The following is a 20,532-nucleotide window of genomic DNA, read 5'->3' on the forward strand; positions in this document are numbered from 1 at the left end:
ATGCTAGACCGTATCAAATGCCTTACTAAAGTCTAGGTATATCACATCCACCGCTTCTCCCTTATCCACAAGGCTCGTTATCCTATCAAAGAATGTTATCAGATTAGTTTGACACGATTTGTTCTTTACAAATCCATGCTGGCTATTCCCTATCACCTTACCACCTTCCAAGTGTTTGCACATGATTTCTTTAATAACCTGCTCCATTATCTTCCCTGGCACAGAAGTTAAACTAACTGGTCTGCAGTTTCCTGGGTTGTTTTTATTTCCCTTTTTATAGATGGGCACTATATTTGCCCCCCTTCCAGTCTTCTGGAATCTCCCCCGTCTCCCATGATTTCCCAGAGATAATAGCTAGAGGCTCAGATACCTCCTCTATTAACTCCTTGAGTATTCTAGGATGCATTTCATCAGGCCCTGGTGACTTGCAGGCATCTAACTTTTCTAAGTGATTTTTTACTTGCTCTTTTTTTATTTTCTCTTCTAAACCTAACCTCTTCCCGTAAGCATTCACTATACTAGACATTCCTTCAGACTTCTCAGTGAAGACTGAAATAAAGAAGTCATTAAGCATCTCTGCCATTTCCAAGTCTCCCATTACTGTTTCCCCCTCCTCACTGAGCAGTGAGCCTACCCTGTCCTTGGTCTTCCTCTTGCTTCTAATGTATTGATAAAAAGTCTTCTTGTTTCCCTTTATTCCCATAGCTAGTTTGAGCTCATTTTGTGCCTTTGCCTTTCTAATCTTGCCTCTGCATTCCTGTGTTATTTGCCTATATTCGTCCTTTGTGATCTGACCTAGTTTCCATTTTTTATATGACGCCTTTTTATTTTGTAGGTCACGCAAGATCTCGTGGTTAAGCCAAGGTGGTCTTTTGCCACATTTTCTATCTTTCCTAACCATCGGAATAGCTTGCTTTTGGACCCTTAATAGCTTCTCTTTGAAAAACTGCCAACTCTTCTCAGTTGTTTTTCCCTTCAGTTTTGATTCCCATGGGACCTTATCTATCAGCTCTCTGAGCTTACCAAAATCCGCCTTCCTGAAATCCATTGTCTCTATTCTGCTGTACTCCCTTCTACCCTTCCTTAGAATTGCAAATTCTATGATTTCATGATCACTTTCACCCAAGCTTCCTTCTACTTTCAAATTCTCAGCAAGTTCCTCCCTATTTGTTAAAATCAAGTCTAGAACAGCTTCCCCCCTAGTAGCTTTTTCAACTTTCTGAAATAAAAAGTTGTCTGCTATGCAGTCCAGGAACTTATTGGATAGTCTGTGCCCCGCGGTGTTATTTTCCCAACATATATCTGGATAGTTGAAGTCCCCCATCACCACCAAATCTTGGGCTTTGGATGATTTTGTTAGTTGTTTGAAAAAAGCCTCATCCACCTCTTCCACCTGATTAGGTGACCTGTAGTAGACTCCCAGCACGACATCACCCGTGTTTTTACCCCTTTTAGCCTAACCCAGAGACTCTCAACACTTCCATCTCCTATGTCCATCTCCACCTCAGTCCAAGTGTGTACATTTTTAATATATAAGGCAACACCTCCTCCCTCTTTCCCCTGTCTATCCTTCCTGAGCAAACTATACCCATCCACATCAACATTCCAGTCGTGTGTATTATCCCACCAAGTTTCAGTAATGCCAACAATGTCATAGTTGTATTTATTTATTAGCACTTCCAGTTCTTACTGCTTATTACCCATACTTCTTGCATTTGTATATAGGCATCTAAGATACTGGTTTGATCTTGCCTCCCAGCTTTGCCCTGACCTTCCTTTCTCTCTGCCATTATAGCCCATGCTCCCTCCTGTTTCCAACCCATCTCCCAGGTCTTGTTCCCCACTTACCTGTGGGGTTTGCTCACCTGTCCCTGTCGAACCTAGTTTAAAGCCCTCCTTACTAGGTTAGCCAGTCTGTGAGCAAATAAGGCCGTTCTCCTTCTCGAAAGGTGAACGCCATCTGTGCTTAGCAGTCCTTCCTCGAATAGCATCCCATGGTCGAGGAAGCCAAAGCCCTCCTGGCGACACCAGGCATTCACCTTCACCTTCGCAGCCAGGCATTCACCTCCACGATGCATCTGTCTCTGCCCGGGCCCCTACCTTCGACAGGAAGAATCGAAGAGAATACCATCTGCACTCCAAACTCCTTAACCCATACTCCCAGAGCCCTGTAGTCACTCTTGATCTGATCAGTGTCACACCTCACAGTATCATTTGTGCCCACATGGATGAGTAGCATGGGGTAGTAGTCAGAATGCTGGATAATCCTCGGCAATGCCTCTGTAACATCTCGGATACAGGCCCCTGGCAGGCAGCATACCTCCCGGGATGAATGGTCAGGGCGACAGATGGGTGTCTCCGTCCCCCTCAGCAGAGAGTCTCCAACCACCACTACCCTATATTTCTTATTATCAGGGGGTGGCAGCAGACCTCCCAGCCTTAGGGTTACGAGGCTTCTCCTCCTTAATTGCTGTGGGTGATTCCTTCTCTCCTGTATCAAGAAGAGCATAACGGTTACCTATTACCACAGCAGGAGGGTTCATAGCAGGGGTGGAGCACTGTCTGCTGCCAGAAGTAATCAGCTGCCAGTGTCCACCCTGAGCCATCTCCTCCTCCACTGGTGTGTCAGATACACCCTGAGCCATCTCCTCTTCCACTGGTGTGTCAGTAGTCCTGTGAACTGGGACAGCTACATCAGCTGTCTCCACATCGATACTGTCCAGGAATTGCTCATGGATACGGATGTTCCTCAACCTTGCCACCTCCTCCTGTAGCTCTCCCACCTGCTGCCTGAGAGATTCCACCAGTAGGCACCTTTCACATTGGATGCCACCCCTAGCCTGGATATCAGTAAGTGGAAATTGCAAGTTACAGTCTTTGCAAGCCCACACCAGAATCTGGGTAAAAGCTGGCTACAGGCGCAGGTGGAGGAGACAGAAGCAGTGCTGCCACAGGTGTTGCAGGTCCTCCTCACCATCGTAAGCCTTCCTCTGTCAAACTCTCTCAAATTCCCATCTGCAGTTCCCTGTCCGCTCTGCTCTGCTTTCAACAGAAAGGTTTTGGATGTGGCTTGGTTTATAGGTTCAGGGGACCAATGGGTCACAGATGAGACCGACAAGGGACCCCCACTCCCTTCCTACTCCCCTTCCAAACTCCCTTGCGAAACTCCCTGTTCGCTGAGCTCCCTGGTCGCTTGTGCGCAGCTTTATGAAGCCCTGGCCTGAGTGAATGCCCCGCCCACTGGTTAAGGCTCAGCCAATTACCAGAGGCTTCTAGCTTTCAAACCTTTCTTGGTAGATCCGCCTCCAACTGCCAGCTACAGCACACGGTCCTTCAAACAAACAAACCACCAAACAGACTGACAAACACAAGCTCAGCACACAGCAAGTAACCCCCAAACACAAACACACACACTGCAGACAGTCACTTACCCCACAGATGCTGTATGTGCTCCTCCTTCACCTGGAGAACTCCCTTGCGAAACTCCCTGTTCGCAGCTCCTGTTCGCTAAGCTAATAATACCTATTTCATAGGAATGTTGGTGAGCACAGCTTGGGCCAAATGTTCTGCTGGTGTACGTTGGTGTAGCTGCAGTAATTTACACTGATAGAGATTGTGTTTTAGAAGTTACATGTGGTTGTTTTTTAAAAAGGGGAGCACCAAATTGCTTATACTTTACTGTAATAAGCCATGTATTAAGGAAAACATTTTTTTATCATAAGCTAGTCGATGTTATGACCTCTGTGAGGTGGATAACGTTTGGGCAGGCTCTTATGATTTATGCAACAAAAATAAATGGCAAATGGGTCCGTAAAGCAAAAATGGCAATTTTGCAACATAGCATTTGAAGGAATTGAGCTGTGACCTAGTGTCAAAAATAGATCAGTTGATGTTTGCTTATATCAGAGGTTGCTGGATGCATAATATGCAGATACTGAATATGTTTCTTCTTTTGAGTTGGTTTAATAATCTTGTTTTGTATTCTGAATGAGGAATCACTACAGATTATTAAATTAAATTTCAATGTGATAGCAAATATGTATTAGAATTTTTGGAGTACAACTCTCTTCAAATGTTTGGGATTTGGTGTTGACAACACTCAATACTGCAGTAAAATCCTGTCTGAAATTTGAGCATGATTTAAGTATCATGAGCCAGATTTTCAACATTGCCGATCACCTAGCAGCTATTGATTACCTTTGAAAATCTGGCCTCTTTGCTTAGAAGCCTGCTTGGGAGCTCAGCTCTTTTGTAAATCTAGAGCTTTCAGAATTGCTAGTGCTGATATCTTCTATGATGCTTTGCATCCAAGGTCCTCAACACTTTACAGACAATAAATCAAGCCCCACAACATTCCTATGAAATAGGTATTATTAGCCCTATTTTACAGATGATGAAAGAGAAGCACAGATGTTGAGTTGCTCAAAGTCTTACAGGAAGTTTGTGACAGAGCTGGGAATGTAACTCAGGTCTAATCTAATTCCCAGTCCTGCTAATTTATGCCTCAATCACACAATTATTCTCTTTCTCTTTACATATAAAATAGATTTTGGTTTGGGGAAAAACATAAATATTAGGGGAGTGCTGCAAAAGCTGGTTAAAACACAGTGTGCACATCTTTGGGTTCATGGAACCAAAAGCAGTCGAGAATTCTTAGTAACTGAGAACCTAGCTTTGAACAGCAAGGGTAAAGAGACATTAAAGTTTCATGTTCGATTTCTGGGAGGAAAAAGTAATGTTCTGCCTTTTGAGGGAATATAAATTTGTGAAGTTAAGATGGAGCCCTTCCTTTGGGATTAGCATTTAAACTTCAGCTCCAAAGATTTGGAAAAAGAAGATATGTTCCCAAGGTAACACATGACATAACACCAGTATTAGTGAACTCCTGCCAGCTGATCCACAGTTCAGTGCTGAGGGCAGCTTTTAGAGATTACACGTTGTTCCATAAAAGCAGTGGGATAGAGCCTTCCCCAAAATAGGAACTAGGATTTGGAAGTGGGAATTCAAATTAATATGAATATTTTAGCTTAATGTATGGGACCATGTTGTAGCACAGTTATTATCTAAAGCAAACAAAAATGATATTAAATAAGAAAAAATACTTTTAAAACAAGCATATACTTTTGTTCTCATAAAATATTGCCATATATCTTTATCTTAAATTACTGTAATGTACAATTATGTACATATTTACTCAGATTTTTAACATACAGCTTTTCTGTGCATTGGGTGCTTCTCCCATAAATTAAAAATCACAACATAACCAAAGGTCTGCCCATACCTATATGCATTTCAGCCCATATCCTCCTGAACAGCCTCAAAGAAGAGAGAAAAATATGAGCTTAGAAGTATGCCCTACAGGTTAATAAATCTGGACACAAGCAGATGAAGATGATGGAGTGAGTTCCAAAACAGAGATCCCATCACAGAGAATGTTCTTCCAGCAGTCTCCTCTTGTTTATACCTTGAGTGCCTCTGCTGAACATCTCTGCCCCTCAAGGCATACTGCCACAGGTGAGATCTCTTGCATAACCAAGAATCAAATTCTTTAAAATACTCTATTACAAATCTCTCTTGCAAATAGATACTGCAACTGCTTAAACATTACACCAAGTATTTTAATAATTTCAGCTCATTTAATCACGCCTCATGGAAAAATACAAAATGTAAGTATCAGAGGGTTAGCTGTGTTAGTCTGGATCTGTAAAAAAACAGAGATTCCTGTGGCACCTTTAAGACTAGCAGATGTATTGGAGCATAAGCTTTCGTGGGTGACGAAGTGGGTATTTACCCACGAAAGCTTATGCTCCAATACACCTGTTAGTCTTAAAGGTGCTACAGGACTCTCGGTTACAAAATTTAAGTTCCCCATAGTACTTGGCTTATGTATCAAATCCTTCCATTTGACCTGAATAAAATTTTCAACACTTGATAATACCCATATTTATTTTGAGCATCCAGAATGAGGGTCATTTGCAGAGCCTGCCCTTTCTCATTGTATCATTTCAGTACATTTCCTGAATGTAAACAAAGGATGATCAAGAAGCAAAAGTACATGAACCTGCAAAGGACTTACTATTGCACTATATTCAGTCAAGTAGAAAAAGAAATATTAGGAATTTTCATCATATTTCCAGATCTATTTCCAGATCATATCAGTCTTGTACTATCCAAACCTGAATGCATTTTAGGACATCACTCATCCCTCTTGTAAATATAATATTCTGAGCACACATCTTATAATAAAGCTGTCAATAAAACATCTTAAATATTCTTTATTTTTAGGTTGATGTAATAATGACATATTCTAATTAGGTTGAAATTATAAAGAGTTTATACCATTAGCATACAAATATCACCAGCTGGGATCAAAGTATTTCCAGCATGGTATTCATTTGTACCCTTATTGGGTGTTTATAAGATTATTTCTTCTTCCAAAGCACCTATAGTGAGCACTATCAGAAACATAATCCTGGACTAGGAGTCTGTTCCAATATAGCATTTCCTATATTCTTATGAATGATATAGACACTGAACATCTTAAAACAAGGGGAAAAAAATTGAGTAGATCTTTGAGGCACTATACATGTCTAAACTACTACAGTATTAATATTTTCTCCAAACATTTTGTGTATTTTTGGCCTTTATCCAAAACCTTCAGGTCTCTCTTCTGTGTGACTATTTTTATTCCTGTTCTAGAAATAGTCACAATTATTTAAAAATCCTTCTTGTGCACAGCTTTCCAGTTGAAACAGTGTTTAGTCCAAAAACCTCATTTGCTGTGGATTTCAGTAGCTTTTGCATCTTAAGCCATTTCTCTGTGACAAGGACATTTTGAAATTTTTCCACCCTGCTTCACTTGTCAGGCTAGAATATAAGCAGAAAATAAACCTCAACTAGAAATGAATGTCAAACAATGCAGAAAAGACAGTTTCATCAAATTGATGATGACTAAAATGATTTGCCAAAAGCATCAAAGTCTTCATTACAAATGGCAGACATTGTAGGCTGGGAAAACAAAAATATTCTAGTTTGGATGTTTTCCCCCTGACTCGTAAAGAACTGCAGAGCAGTTTATATTTACATAGATCAGTTAATTTGACATTTAATTTATACTGGAGTATAAATTATGTATGATGACCAAGTTGATATACACTCATAGACTCATAGACTCTAGGACTGGAAGGGACCACGAGAGGTCATCGAGTCCAGTCCCCTGCCCTCATGGCAGGACCAAATACTGTCTAGACCATCCCTAATAGACATTTATCTAACCTACCCTTAAATATCTCCAGAGATGGAGATTCCTCAACTTCCCTAGGCAACCTATTCCAGTGTTTAACTACCCTGACAGTTAGGAACTTTTTCCTAATGTCCAACCTAAATCTCCCTTGCTGCAGTTTAAGCCCATTGCTTCTTCTTCTATCATTGGAGGCTAAGGTGAACAAGTTTTCTCCCTCCTCCTGATGACACCCTTTTAGATACCTGAAAACTGCTATCATGTCCCCTCTCAGTCTTCTCTTTTCCAAACTAAACAAACCCAATTCCTTCAGCCTTCCTTCATAGGTCATGTTCTCAAGACCTTTAATCATTCTTGTTGCTCTTCTCTGGACCCTCTCCAATTTCTCCACATCTTTCTTGAAATGCAGTGCCCAGAACTGGACACAATACTCCAGTTGAGGCCTAACCAGCACAGAGTAAAGCGGAAGAATGACTTCTCGTGTCTTGTTTACAACACAGCTGTTAATGCATCCCAGAATCACGTTTGCTTTTTTTTCAACAGTATCACACTGTTGACTCATATTAAGCTTGTGGTCTACTATGACCCCTAGATCTCTTTCTGCCATACTCCTTCCTAGACAGTCTCTTTCCATTCTGTATGTGTGAAACTGATTGGTCCTTCCTAGGTGGAGCACTTTGCATTTATCTTTATTGAACTTCATCCTGTTTACTTCAGACCATTTCTCCAATTTGTCCAGATCATTTTGAATTTTGATCCTGTCCTCCAAAGCATTTGCAATCCCTCCCAGTATGGTATCGTCCGCAAACTTAATAAGCGTGCTTTCTATGCCAACATCTAAATCGTTGATGAAGATATTGAACAGAGCCAGTCCCAAAACAGACCCCTGCGGAACCCCACTTGTTATACCTTTCCAGCAGGATTGGGAGCCATTAACAACTACTCTCTGAGTACGGTTAACCAGCCAGTTATGCACTCACCTTATAATAGCCCCATCTAAATTGTACTTTCCTAGTTTATCTATAAGAATATCATGCGAGACCGTATCAAATGCCTTACTAAAGTCTAGGTATATCACATCCACCGCTTCTCCCTTATCCACAAGGCTCGTTATCCTATCAAAGAAGGCTATCAGATTAGTTTGACATGATTTGTTCTTTACAAATCCATGCTGGTTATTCCCTATCACCTTACCACCTTCCAAGTGTTTGCACATGATTTCTTTGATTACCTGCTCCATTATCTTCCCTGGCACAAAAGTTAAACTAACTGGTCTGTAGTTTCCTGAGTTGTTTTTATTTCTCTTTTTATAGATGGGCACTATATTTGCCCCCTTCCAGTCTTCTGGAATCTCCCCCGTCTCCCATGATTTCCCAAAGATAATAGCTAGAGGTTCAGATACCTCTTCTATTAACTCCTTGAGTATTCTAGGATGCATTTCATCAGGCCCTGGTGACTTGCAGGCATCTAACTTTTCTAAGTGATTTTTTACTTGCTCTTTTTTTATTTTCTCTTCTAAACCTACCCTCTTCCCGTAAGCATTCACTATACTAGACATTCCTTCAGACTTCTCAGTGAAGACTGAAACAAAGAAGTCATTAAGCATCTCTGCCATTTCCAAGTCTCCCGTTACTGTTTCCCCCTCCTCATTGAGCAGTGGGCCTATCCTGTCCTTGGTCTTCCTCTTGCTTCTAATGTATTGATAAAAAGTCTTCTTGTTTCCCTTTATTCCCATAGCTAGTTTGAGTTCATTTTGTGCCTTTGCTTTTCTAATCTTGCCTCTGCATTCCTGTGTTATTTGCCTATATTCATCCTTTGTAATCTGACCTAGTTTCCATTTTTTATATGACGCCTTTTTATTTTGTAGGTCACGCAAGATCTCATGGTTAAGCCAAGGTGGTCTTTTGCCACATTTTCTATCTTTCCTAACCATCGGAATAACTTGCTTTTGGGCCCTTAATAGTGTCCCTTTGAAAAACTGCCAACTTTCCTCAGTTGTTTTTCCCCTCAGTCTTAATTCCCATGGGACCTTATCTATCAGCTCTCTGAGCTTACCAAAATCCGCCTTCCTGAAATCCATTGTCTCTATTCTGCTGTACTCCCTTCTACCCTTCCTTAGAATTGCAAATTCTATGATTTCATGATCACTTTCACCCAAGCTTCCTTCTACTTTCAAATTCTCAGCAAGTTCCTTCCTATTTGTTAATATCAAGTCTAGAACAGCTTCCCCCCTAGTAGCTTTTTCAACTTTCTGAAATAAAAAGTTGTCTGCAATGCAGTCCAGGAACTTATTGGATAGTCTGTGCCCCGCGGTGTTATTTTCCCAACATATATCTGGATAGTTGAAGTCCCCCATCACCAACAAATCTTGGGCTTTGGATGATTTTGTTAGTTGTTTGAAAAAAGCCTCATCCACCTCTTCCACCTGATTAGGTGACCTGTAGTAGACTCCCAGCACGACATCACCTGTGTTTTTTACCCCTTTTAGCCTAACCCGGAGACTCTCCACACTTCCGTCTCCTATGTCCATCTCCACCTCAGTCCAAGTGTGTACATTTTTAATATATAAGGCAACACCTCCTCCCTTTTTCCCCTGTCTATCCTTTCTGAGTAAACTATACCCATCCACACCAACATTCCAGTCGTGTGTATTATCCCACCAAGTTTCAGTAATGCCAATAATGTCATAGCTGTATTTATTTATTAGCACTTCCAGTTCTTCCTGCTTATTACCCATACTTCTTGCATTGTATATAGGCATCTAAGATAATGGTTTGATCTTGCCTCCCAGCTTTGCCCTGACCCTCCTTCCTCTCTGCCATTATAGCCCATGCTCCCTCCTGTTTCCAACCCATCTCCCAGGTCTTGTTCCCCACTTACCTGTGGGCTTTGGTCACCTGTCCCCGTTGAAAGTATCATCCGAAGTATGTCACCATTCTCCTGTTTTAGATTTTTTCCTTGATTCAGCTAGAGTACAAGATTAAACAGAGGATCTGTTGCTTTCTTATTTAAAATAATTGAGTAAAATGCATTTTCAATAAGGTCTTACCTTTTTTTCCTATGAATTTTTTTCTGCTATACAGTTAAAACTGTTAAATGGCAGCTAATAATCATTTCAATATTGAAAAGTAATTTTCTTTGGGTTTTTGGTTATTTTTCCCCCATCTTCCCCCACATCCCGCTGAATTAACACTTGTCTGCTACCTGGTTATGCTACGTATGCTATAAATATAGCTGTGATAAAATGTCAACAAAATCCCAAACCATGTGAATGTTAACTCATTTTCAATTTAATAACCCTTTTATGTGAACCTGGGTAGACTCGTGGTTTTGCATTGTTGCTGAATTTGTGTGCGTGACCTACTGAGACAAATAGAAAGCACACATAATTAATGATTTCACATGTCAGTGTCAGCTGAGTTTGGCTTTCAATTTGTTTCCATTGCTTGAGACCTGCAATTCTCAGGGATGTGATTGTGCCCAGCCAAAAAATGAAACTGTTTTCATGAACTCATATAGAACAGAATCACCAAGTTTTGCACAGCCCCAACTATATATCCTCATTCAGCGGAAACGAAAACATTTTATGTGAGGCATTCAATGTCTGATGGTTTAGAATTTACTTATGACTGAAATATCGTGTTAAAATATGTCATGACAATATAACAAGCTACATCTTCAGCTGTACCAGAGCGGAGCTTGACAAAAGGTGACAAAACCACCTTTCTGCACCCAGGGTACAGCTGCTGGCTGTAAGCTAAACCTGCCCCAGGCATAAGTTAAAGCACTATAGAAACTGCTTTAAATTCTATGGGTTTGTAATGGCCTCCAGGAGCCAATAAATTAGTGAAGACTGCCGGAATGTAGCTGCCCTTGGCCTGGGAAAAGGCCTTTATGCTGGACAGGAGGGGCCCAGGAGCAGGTGACACAGAACTAGTGCAACCTGCTTTCTATAGGAATAGAGGAAATCTCCATCTGCCCCATTAAGGGAACTTTCTGGATGCCTTTGCATGGCAAAGCAATCAGGCAGGAGTCCAAGAATTGGCATATTACAAATGGCCATTACTAATTCAGACTTTTGAATTTCGTTACAAATGTAGGGATAGTTTCTCTACCTGTTTAAACATGCAATCTCCATTGACTCAATAGCGATCCCAATTTACACCATCTGAGGAGCTGACCTATTATAATTTAGCTCATACTTTAATGAGAAAATGGGTGAATGGGGGGAGGGCTAGCTCAGTGGCTTGAGCATTGACCTGCTAAACCCAGGGTTGTGAGTTCAATCTTTGAGGGGACCATTAAGGATCTGGGGCAAAAATCTGTCTGGGGATTAGTCCTACTTTGAGCAGGGGGTTGGGCTAGATGACCTTCTGAGGTCCCTTCAAACCCTGATATTCTAAGATTCATTACTGAGGTGAAAGGAATGCAAAGGAGATGAGAAGACAAATTACCCACACTCCCAGCATATCTTCTCTCCACTTCCTCTAAACAGAGCTGCAGCAGGCTAGGTGTTTTATATCATTACAATGGACCAGTAACATAAAATGGAATAATAAACGGAATTGTACCTGGCAACTTCCCCTTTGGGGTGCATAGGTTCAAAACCAGTGATGTGATTTCTTATACCTTGTGCTCACCACACAGATGTGACAAGAATGGTAGCTTCATCTGCAAGAGTGCAGGGATAAGAAAGGACTGTCTCTTTGTAGCTTCTTGCACTGTGTTCAGGTGTTCACCCCACATAGTGCATTTGGGGCAGAGTCGGACTTGATTTGAAAATTGCTAATAGCTGATAAAGCCCAGCTGGTGGAGAAGCTGGGTAAGGCATAAAGCCAGGAAGTTTGCAGCAGAAAGGGGCTTCAGGGACATAGTCAGCAGTCACTCTCTGGGCACAGGGAAGTGGGGAAGGGGAAAAATAGAAGCATGAACAATTACAAGTGCCACTCATACTGCAGGAGCTGCATTCCTCCAAACCACAGCAACCCAGCTTTAAAAAAAAAATAAAAAAAAGTCCCCTAAATATTTAACATGTATAAGAAAAAAATAGACAAAAATGTCACATTTCTGCAGTATACACTTAGAGGCCGGCAACTTATGCAGTTCTTACAAACCTCCTCTTACTCAAATTTCAAAAAATGTCCTTACATCATGCTTGCATATCATAATGACAGGAGCTGTATAAGCACATAGATGGATGAATTGTTTGTCTTAGATAATATGCACAATTCATTACAAGATCTCTGAAATGCAAGGAAAAAAATACCTCCCCTGTTACCCTGTAATCTTCTGCCTTTGTTTTTTGCAAGGAAATATTTATTTTAAATAGACCCATTTTCTTTATTTTCATTACTGATTTATAATGAGTTCTGCAGTTCCATTTGGTAGTGTTGCTAGTCACTTAAATATATACACTCAATTTGCCTCACTTTTTTTTTTAAATCATAAAACCAACATTTTTCAAAAAGGGACAAAAGTTGAAGGAATGATACAAATACCACCAATGAGCAATTAAATAGTACTTTCTGCCTGTAGAACATTTTATAATATTAACTTATTGAAAGTAGGAAAGGAAGCTAAAATTTGCCTTTGATTTGGTGCTTGTTTTCTGAACCAACGTTTTGTCTCATCTAAGGAAAAGTAATATAAATTAGTATTTTAATGGCATGTTCTTTTATATCCAGAAACCTATTTCCCCATGCACAAGTGTGTATTGTCCAAGCCTTGATCATCTTGGGACCTGACTACTATAATCTTCTCTCTGGCCTTAATGCTTTCATACTTGCCACCCACCCACCCACCACAGTCCCCCACCCCAAGCTGGTGTAGTCAGCTCTTTGACACCACAGTCCCCTGTGTATGTAAGTGGCTAGAGTCATCTGTTCTGGCAATCTCTGGTTGCAGTAATGGCTTACTGAGGACTCTCATCAGTGGTGCAATTTGGAGCTGTCTCAGGTCTGCCCCAAGTTCCACCTCAGGACTGGATTGATAGCTGGTAGAATCAGGCTTGAGGAGGTGTAATGATGGCTTAACTCCACCTTCATGCACTTCCCTCTAGAATTGTACCAGGTCCTGAGGATCTGGCCCCTGTTATCTTGTGTTATTAGCAAGAGCATGGGAGGTAATCTGGGTTTGATGTGATAGGGAATGTTGGTTTTATTGTTTTGTATTTGCAGTAAATATTTTGCCATTTGGGTCCAGTAAGTTGAGCCACTTGATTTTAGAGGCATTGGGTCATGTAATCATGATTTTTGCTGGGTTTTTAAAGGTGATATGAGTTGGGATTTTTTTTCCTCCCATTTGGAAGTCTAGAATTTGTTGTTACATCTTTCATTATGGTAAGCAATCTTATTTATACAAAAATAGCTGATTTTTTTGTGTGAAAGATCCATACAGCTTGTGGGTAAATGTATTCTTCTTTTAAGGAAAAATTGTCTTGTGCATGTTAAGACAGTAAGTATGTTACCACATATGTCTGTGGCTTCTTTTTTCTATACTTATAGGATTCTTTCCAGGTCTCAATTTGGGTCTCCTTTAGAAAATTACATTTCTATTCTTTACCACTTTTAATTTATTTCTCACTGACATTTTTTTGTTTTATTACCTTGATACCAAAAAAATAGCCCCATATAAGATCTTAAGAGGTAAAAGATTTTAAGTGTCAGGCAGGCATGCAATAAAAAAAGTCAGCCATGTGTTAAAAATATCTCTGTGCTGACACCTCCATACTGGAGGTGTCAGCTTCCTGGGAGTATTAAAGACAATTTTCCATCAGCATTCTGCTCTCTCTTCCTTTGTACTTTTGGATAGTTATTCTCTCCTTCCTACTTTGAGGGAAACAGTGGGAGAGAGGGGAGAACAATCTTTTAAAGCCTGATCCTGTAAAAACTCAGTCATGTGCCTAACTTTACATAGAGACATTTCACAGGAGTTAAGTTAGGCACATGCATAAATGTTTCAGTATCTAGTTCCTATACTGTAAGCACTTTGGGGCAGGGGCTGTTTCATTTTTGGGCACAGTATCCTCAGACCATATAAAACTTGTGTTTCCTCATTATTATGTGATTATTTTTTTTAATGTTACTGTGTTTATACCAACAATTAACCTCATTTTGAGGAGTATCTGAGTGAAGTTACTATGTATTTAGTAATAACTTTAGCTGTAGAGCAGCTCTTCTGATGTCTAATGGTTTCCCTTCGCTATAGAGGAACTGAAGATATATTTTCTTTAGAGTTAATTCAGCTGCTGTGTAACTTTTCTACTTCTCCACATTTATTTTATTAATATGATAATTTGCTCTTCATTTCTTTAGCGTTCACCAATTATTCCTGATTCTTATTCCTTCCGTGGTATGTTGCACTTATTTGTACAGTTAAATTTTCTACCATATAAGCATTCCATTAATCCCTTGATAGTAATAGAGAGAGCTTCTCTCAAACACTTCTTTGTGCATCATTGTAGCACAACAGAGACTCCAATGGAGAAGTATTTTCCCCTCCCCGCCCCCCCCCCGAATCTTCTCTCTGCTTTTCAAGGTGCTGTTCATTTGTATACAATATAGACCAGGCGTCGGCAACCTTTCAGAAGTGGTGTGCCGAGCCTTCATTTATTCACTCTAATTGAAGGTTTCGCGTGCCAGTAATACATTTTAATGTTTTTAGAGGTCTCTTTCTATAAATCTATAATATATAACTTAACTACTGTTGCATGTAAGGTAAATAAGGTTTTTTAAATGTTTAAAAAGCTTCATTTGAAATTAAATTAAAATGCAAAGCACCTCAGACTGGTGGCCAGGACCCAGGAAGTGTGAGTGCCACTGAAAATCAGCTGGTGTGCCGCATTTGGCACCTGTGCCATGGGTTGCCTACCCATGATACAGACTGTACCTGGTCAGCTTCCTCTCCCTCAGAACTTCTTCCAGTTTCATCTGTTTTTTCCCTCTTTCCCACCCAAAGACTCAGATCTCTCCCAGGGCTATGAATGCTGTGGCATTACACCCCATATTCTTCATGGAAATATGGTTATGATATGAATATGGTATAACTAAGATGTACTTTATACAAAAGGACTCATGTAAGGTATCGTTGGAAGGTTATGATTTACTGAATGTGTTTATCCAATTTGTATGTATGTATCATTTTTGTATCTGAAGCTGGGAATATTGACCATGTCTCTATATTTCAAATGCGCTACATTGGCTAAGGCCAAACAAAGTTAGTGGCTTTTTGAAGACATGCACACAAGCATAAGGATTACCCCAGTAACTGTGTGCAATAGAAACCTCAGAGAGAACTCTACACACTGGGAACTGTTTGACCCAGGTCACAGCAAAAAAGCTTTCCAGCAAATGTGGGGAAAATATAAGAGAGGGACAATGACAACATGAAGGGTCCTCACTCTCCCTACAACAACACACCTGAAAGCACCTGAGGAACAAAGACTGAACTGTGAGAAGTGATGGTCCCAGGCTAAGATCTTTAGCCTGTGTAAGAAAACCTGGGAAAGCCAAGGCAACTTGTTCATTAACAATCTGCCAACCTTTTTATCACTCAGCGTGATAATTTGTTAGGTAAAATACAAATTACACTGCTCTACAGCCAAAATGCTTCTGAATAATTGTAGTCCAACTTTACTAATTCTGGGTCACTGAGAACGAAAATCATGCTTAAAATTGTTGATTGGCTCTAGTTTTCAAGATATGTTATTGAGTCAGTATATACGACCCTTGACTTGGGAATGGTGGAGGATAAGTGAGTTATAAAGAGAAGGGATCTCAATTTAAACCAGAAATGACTAAAATACATCTTTGACTGGAACTATGAATAAATCTATGACTGGGTTTGGACAGTACTTGCTTTTGAGGCAAAACAATGAATGATGCAATCTGAAGCTGGTGTTGCGTCATACATGATATGAATTGCATCACGTTATTCCTAGAAGTCATGGATGATGCAATCATAATGAAGCTTACATCACTCTGCTGAACAAATTGCCCTATATGAGCTCTAGAAATCATACAGTGTCGTGCTCTTATTTGTCAGTGTTTGATTTTGCGAAGGGACACATTTCTGTTTAGCCAAAGTGAGGAGAGATACCTCATGCTTGTGTGAACAGTGCAGATAACTTCTGCTATGTTTGTGGTGAAGTGACTTTTGCATCACAAAAGCGCAGTATAACCACTGTGGTTAAGAAAGCCTATCACCTTTATTTTGGCTGCAAAATTGGAGATCAGGACAAGAGGTGGGCCCCACACATATGCTGCAACACTTGTGCAACAAATCTTCACCAGTGGTTGAACAGGAAAAGGAAATCTATGCCTTTTGCAGTGCCAATGATTTGGAGAGAGCCAACAGATCATACCAGCAATTGTTACTTCTGCATGGTGCCTTCAGTTGGGAAAGGTGTGTCAAAGAAGAAAAAGTGGACTGTGCATTATCCAAACATTCCATCAGCTATATGCCCAGTACCCCACGGAGAAGGACTGCTGGTTCCTGATACACCAGAATCATTCTCACTTGAGACAGACGAGGAAGAGGAAGAGGATGAAACTTCTGGTCCTGAACCATCAATATCACAGGACCCACATTTTCTCCCATCCTCCTCCTCTGAACCACACCTCATAGCAAAAGGTGAACTGAATGACCTTGTCAGGGATTTGGAACTACCCAAGAGTAAGGCAGAGCTGTTGGGCTCCAGACTATAGCAGTGGAATCTCCTGGCAGGCTATCAGGGCAAATGGAGCCCATCAATGCTTGCAGACTATTGCTGGACAGGGACAAGAGAAGCTCCATTTAATGAATACAAGAGACAAGCCAAGAAGCGCCGAGTAGACACTGAATAGAACTAAACTATCTACATAATAGTTTTTTGCCTTTTGTTTCATAATACATTTTATTTATATAACCCTTTTGCTGATTTTTAAAGTGTTACATAAACAGGACAGGTGAAATATTATCATGTAAAGCAACCATGAAAAGACCTAGGTTTACAATATATGATTAAAACTCTACTATCTACACAATATACATAGACATAAAATGTAAAAACTTAAATATCTTAGAAACAGTAGCCAATCAGTTGTTTTAATTGTCGTATTTGAATTCAGCACATCAAAATACATAATAAATAGCACATTTTATCTCTGAGCAGACAACTTCTCAAAAATTGTAGGCCAGTGTTATCTAGTGTGTCAAGCTCAGTCTGTGGCTTTTGTTTATTTACTACGGTAATCTGCTTTGTTCTGTGTGCTATTCCTTTAACCACTTAAAATTCACCTTTAATAGTAGTTAAACTTGTATCTTGTCTAAAATAAAACCTAGTTTATGTAATTTTTAACTGAGGGGGGGAGATAAGAAGCTATGCACATCTCTCTTCACGTTGAGGAAGAGGGCAGATTTTTACGAGCTTATGCTGGGCAGATTTTTCTATACAGTGTAAGACAGTATTATTTGGGGTTTATCCCCCAAAAGAGGTGTGCATGTGAGTGCTGGGGGAGTCCTCTCACATAGAGCTGACTTCAGTCTGTGACTGCAGTAGGGTGTAGCCCTCCTGTGTGTGCTGCAAGAGCCAGAGAGCCTAATTCAGCAAAGCAGGGAGAGGAAACCTTGGCTGGTTGAGCAAGACAGGGTCAGTGAAATCCCAATAAATCCAGTGAGGGGGAGGGGTCCAACCTATTACAAATGCATTGATCAATTTCCTCTTGATATTGATTCATCCAGCACACCACCATCGGGGTCACGGTTTCAGAATTTTTTTTCTTAGCAACCCCAAAACAAATCTGATGTGTAAAGGGTTAGTAGAGCCCCACGTCTGAATTTAAGGCAGCCCTGAGATTCTGAATGGCCAGGTTTCATACTTCCAGCAAATAGCTCTTAGAAGTTCTGTTTCAAATGCCCAAGTACCTTTTTCATCCTCAAATTATTTTTAATTATTGTATGGGTTAAACAGTGTTCTTTACAATTATCTGGATTAATCAGTGTTTTTTACTATTTTTTTTAAATACAGTAATAAACAAAGCACTGTGAGGAATAAAAAACTAAATGTATCTTGCATAACCACACATAAACACCCAACCCTGAATTTGAAAGGGTTTTTTGTGTTATAACTCTATGAAATCTACTATAATCATGTAGATAATTTTATATTTGATCATCCAGAGTTTTACTGGGGAAAGAGAATATTTTATTAACTTTAAAAAATAAATTTATTGTGGAACAAGAATTTTGATTATCTTTTATCATTGCTTAGTGTAGTTAAAAGTCTTTCTATCTTTTATATTTTCTCTGTTTTCTAGGTCTTGTGAATTGTTTGTCATTCACAATCATATTAAGTGGAAACAAATGCATTTATCCATTCTTAACAAAATTAAATTTTAGCCACCAAAGCTTGTCCAGTCAAACCCAAACTCTTCTTTTAGCTGAACTGATCTCTGGTGTTGTAATATTTTTAGAAAGAAGAGCCAGTATGAAACATACTAATCTTTAAATGCAAACTAATCTTTGATTGGTTTTTATGAACTCAGTGTTTTGAACCTTGGCACATTAGCTTCTAAATGAAAATAATAACAACAAAGAATATGCTCTTGGGGAATTCAATCCAGAGCTTGGTAATTTAGCAGGTTTATATATGCAAGGTTGCCATGGAGCTCTGTCAGGCACTTTGATTCAATGATCTTCCATATTGTGGTAGTCTCCCTTATGGTATTGTGACATATACCACCAATGAAGTATATATATGATGACTGTGTCAGTTTTTTTAAATCTTAAGCACAGAAATTTGTAACAACACTTGTACTTAAATTAGGCTGCAAGTAATGTTGGTGAGCTAGAAAAAATAGCTTCTCTCTTTATATTTTCATTACTAGTTTATTCTGCTTTTCAGACTATGGGAGGGAGCTAAATGCTGAAGAAATTTCTTGAGGCCAATTTCAGCCGTGATTTATGCTTGTACACAGACCCTTAACCAATGGTAAAAGGGTTATTATACATAGGATGGCCAGCTCTCTACTTGAACAAAATGAAACACCCTTGCCCCGCCCCTCCTTTGAGGCCCTGTCCCTGCTCACTCCATCCCCCACACCCCTGTTGTTCACTCTCACCCTCACTCACTCATTTTCACTGGGCTGGCCCAGGAGGGTGTAGGGGGGAGGTGAGGACTCCAGCTGGAGGTGTGGGCTCTGTGGTGGGGATGAGGATGAAGGCTTTGAGAAGCAGAAAGGTGCTCCAGGCTGGGACTTAGGGGCTCAGAGGGCAGGAGGGGGATCAGGGCTGGGGCAGGAGGTTGGGGTGTAGGGGGACATGGTGCTTATCTCAAGTAGCTCCCAGAGGCAACGTCATGCCCCCACTCCAGTCCTATGCGGAGGTGCAGCCAGGCAGCTCTGCTCATTGTGCCATCTGCAGGTGCTGCCCCCACAAATGAAGACTATGACAGCATTTGATGCATTTTCCTTGGATTTAATCATTTCCTTTATGAAAATTTACCTGTCATGTAACTTGCTAATATCTAGGCCTTTAGAGTTCTGCTAAAGCATGTGTTCTAAACATGTGTCCATCATAGAAGTCTTTGAGAAATCATATTTGCTATGTTTGAGAGGCAGTTACCCTTACAGTGAATGGGTTTACAAATATGAATAAATTTAATTGTTCTTTTTGTAACATTGTGTAAATTCAGTTATTTGGTAACCACTAGGGTATGTACACCAATGCAGTGCTCATATTAGTGTATTTCCCTAGTAATTGGAAAAAGAAACAATCCTGTTCTTATCTATAAGAAAACTAGCATTGCTTATCCATTGACTCCGATATCAGTACTGGGGAAGAAAATCCAAAGGAAGTAAAGTATTACTTTATTCATTCCTTTGTTTAATTTACAGTATTTGATACCAACTCATTTTCATTCCTATGTTTTCTGAATTAATGTTGGTTCATGTATATCTTCATTCTGTTGAAACGCTGAATATATTCACCTACTTGCTCACTATAAATTTACAAGCTACTGCTTTTAATAGAATTTTTGAATACTTGCGTATCATAGAAGCATGTGTCTTAATATTTTAGTTATGCTGTTAAAAACCAGTATGGAAAGAAAACTGCAGGCACTTATCACTAAATATGCTTGAATAAAATTGACTTAACCACAGATATAGTGGAGAGACAATGCATCGGAAGAGATGTTTGGTCCACTGCCATGGATGCCATAGCACAGCAACTCTTTTAAGCCACCTTAGTGGTATGGGATATCTAGAGTGTTAGTCATAAGTGATAGAGAGACAATAATTTTCTCTTCCATAGAG

Source organism: Gopherus evgoodei, chromosome 9 (assembly GCF_007399415.2).
Source record: "Gopherus evgoodei ecotype Sinaloan lineage chromosome 9, rGopEvg1_v1.p, whole genome shotgun sequence".
Classification (NCBI taxonomy): Eukaryota; Metazoa; Chordata; order Testudines; family Testudinidae; genus Gopherus; species Gopherus evgoodei.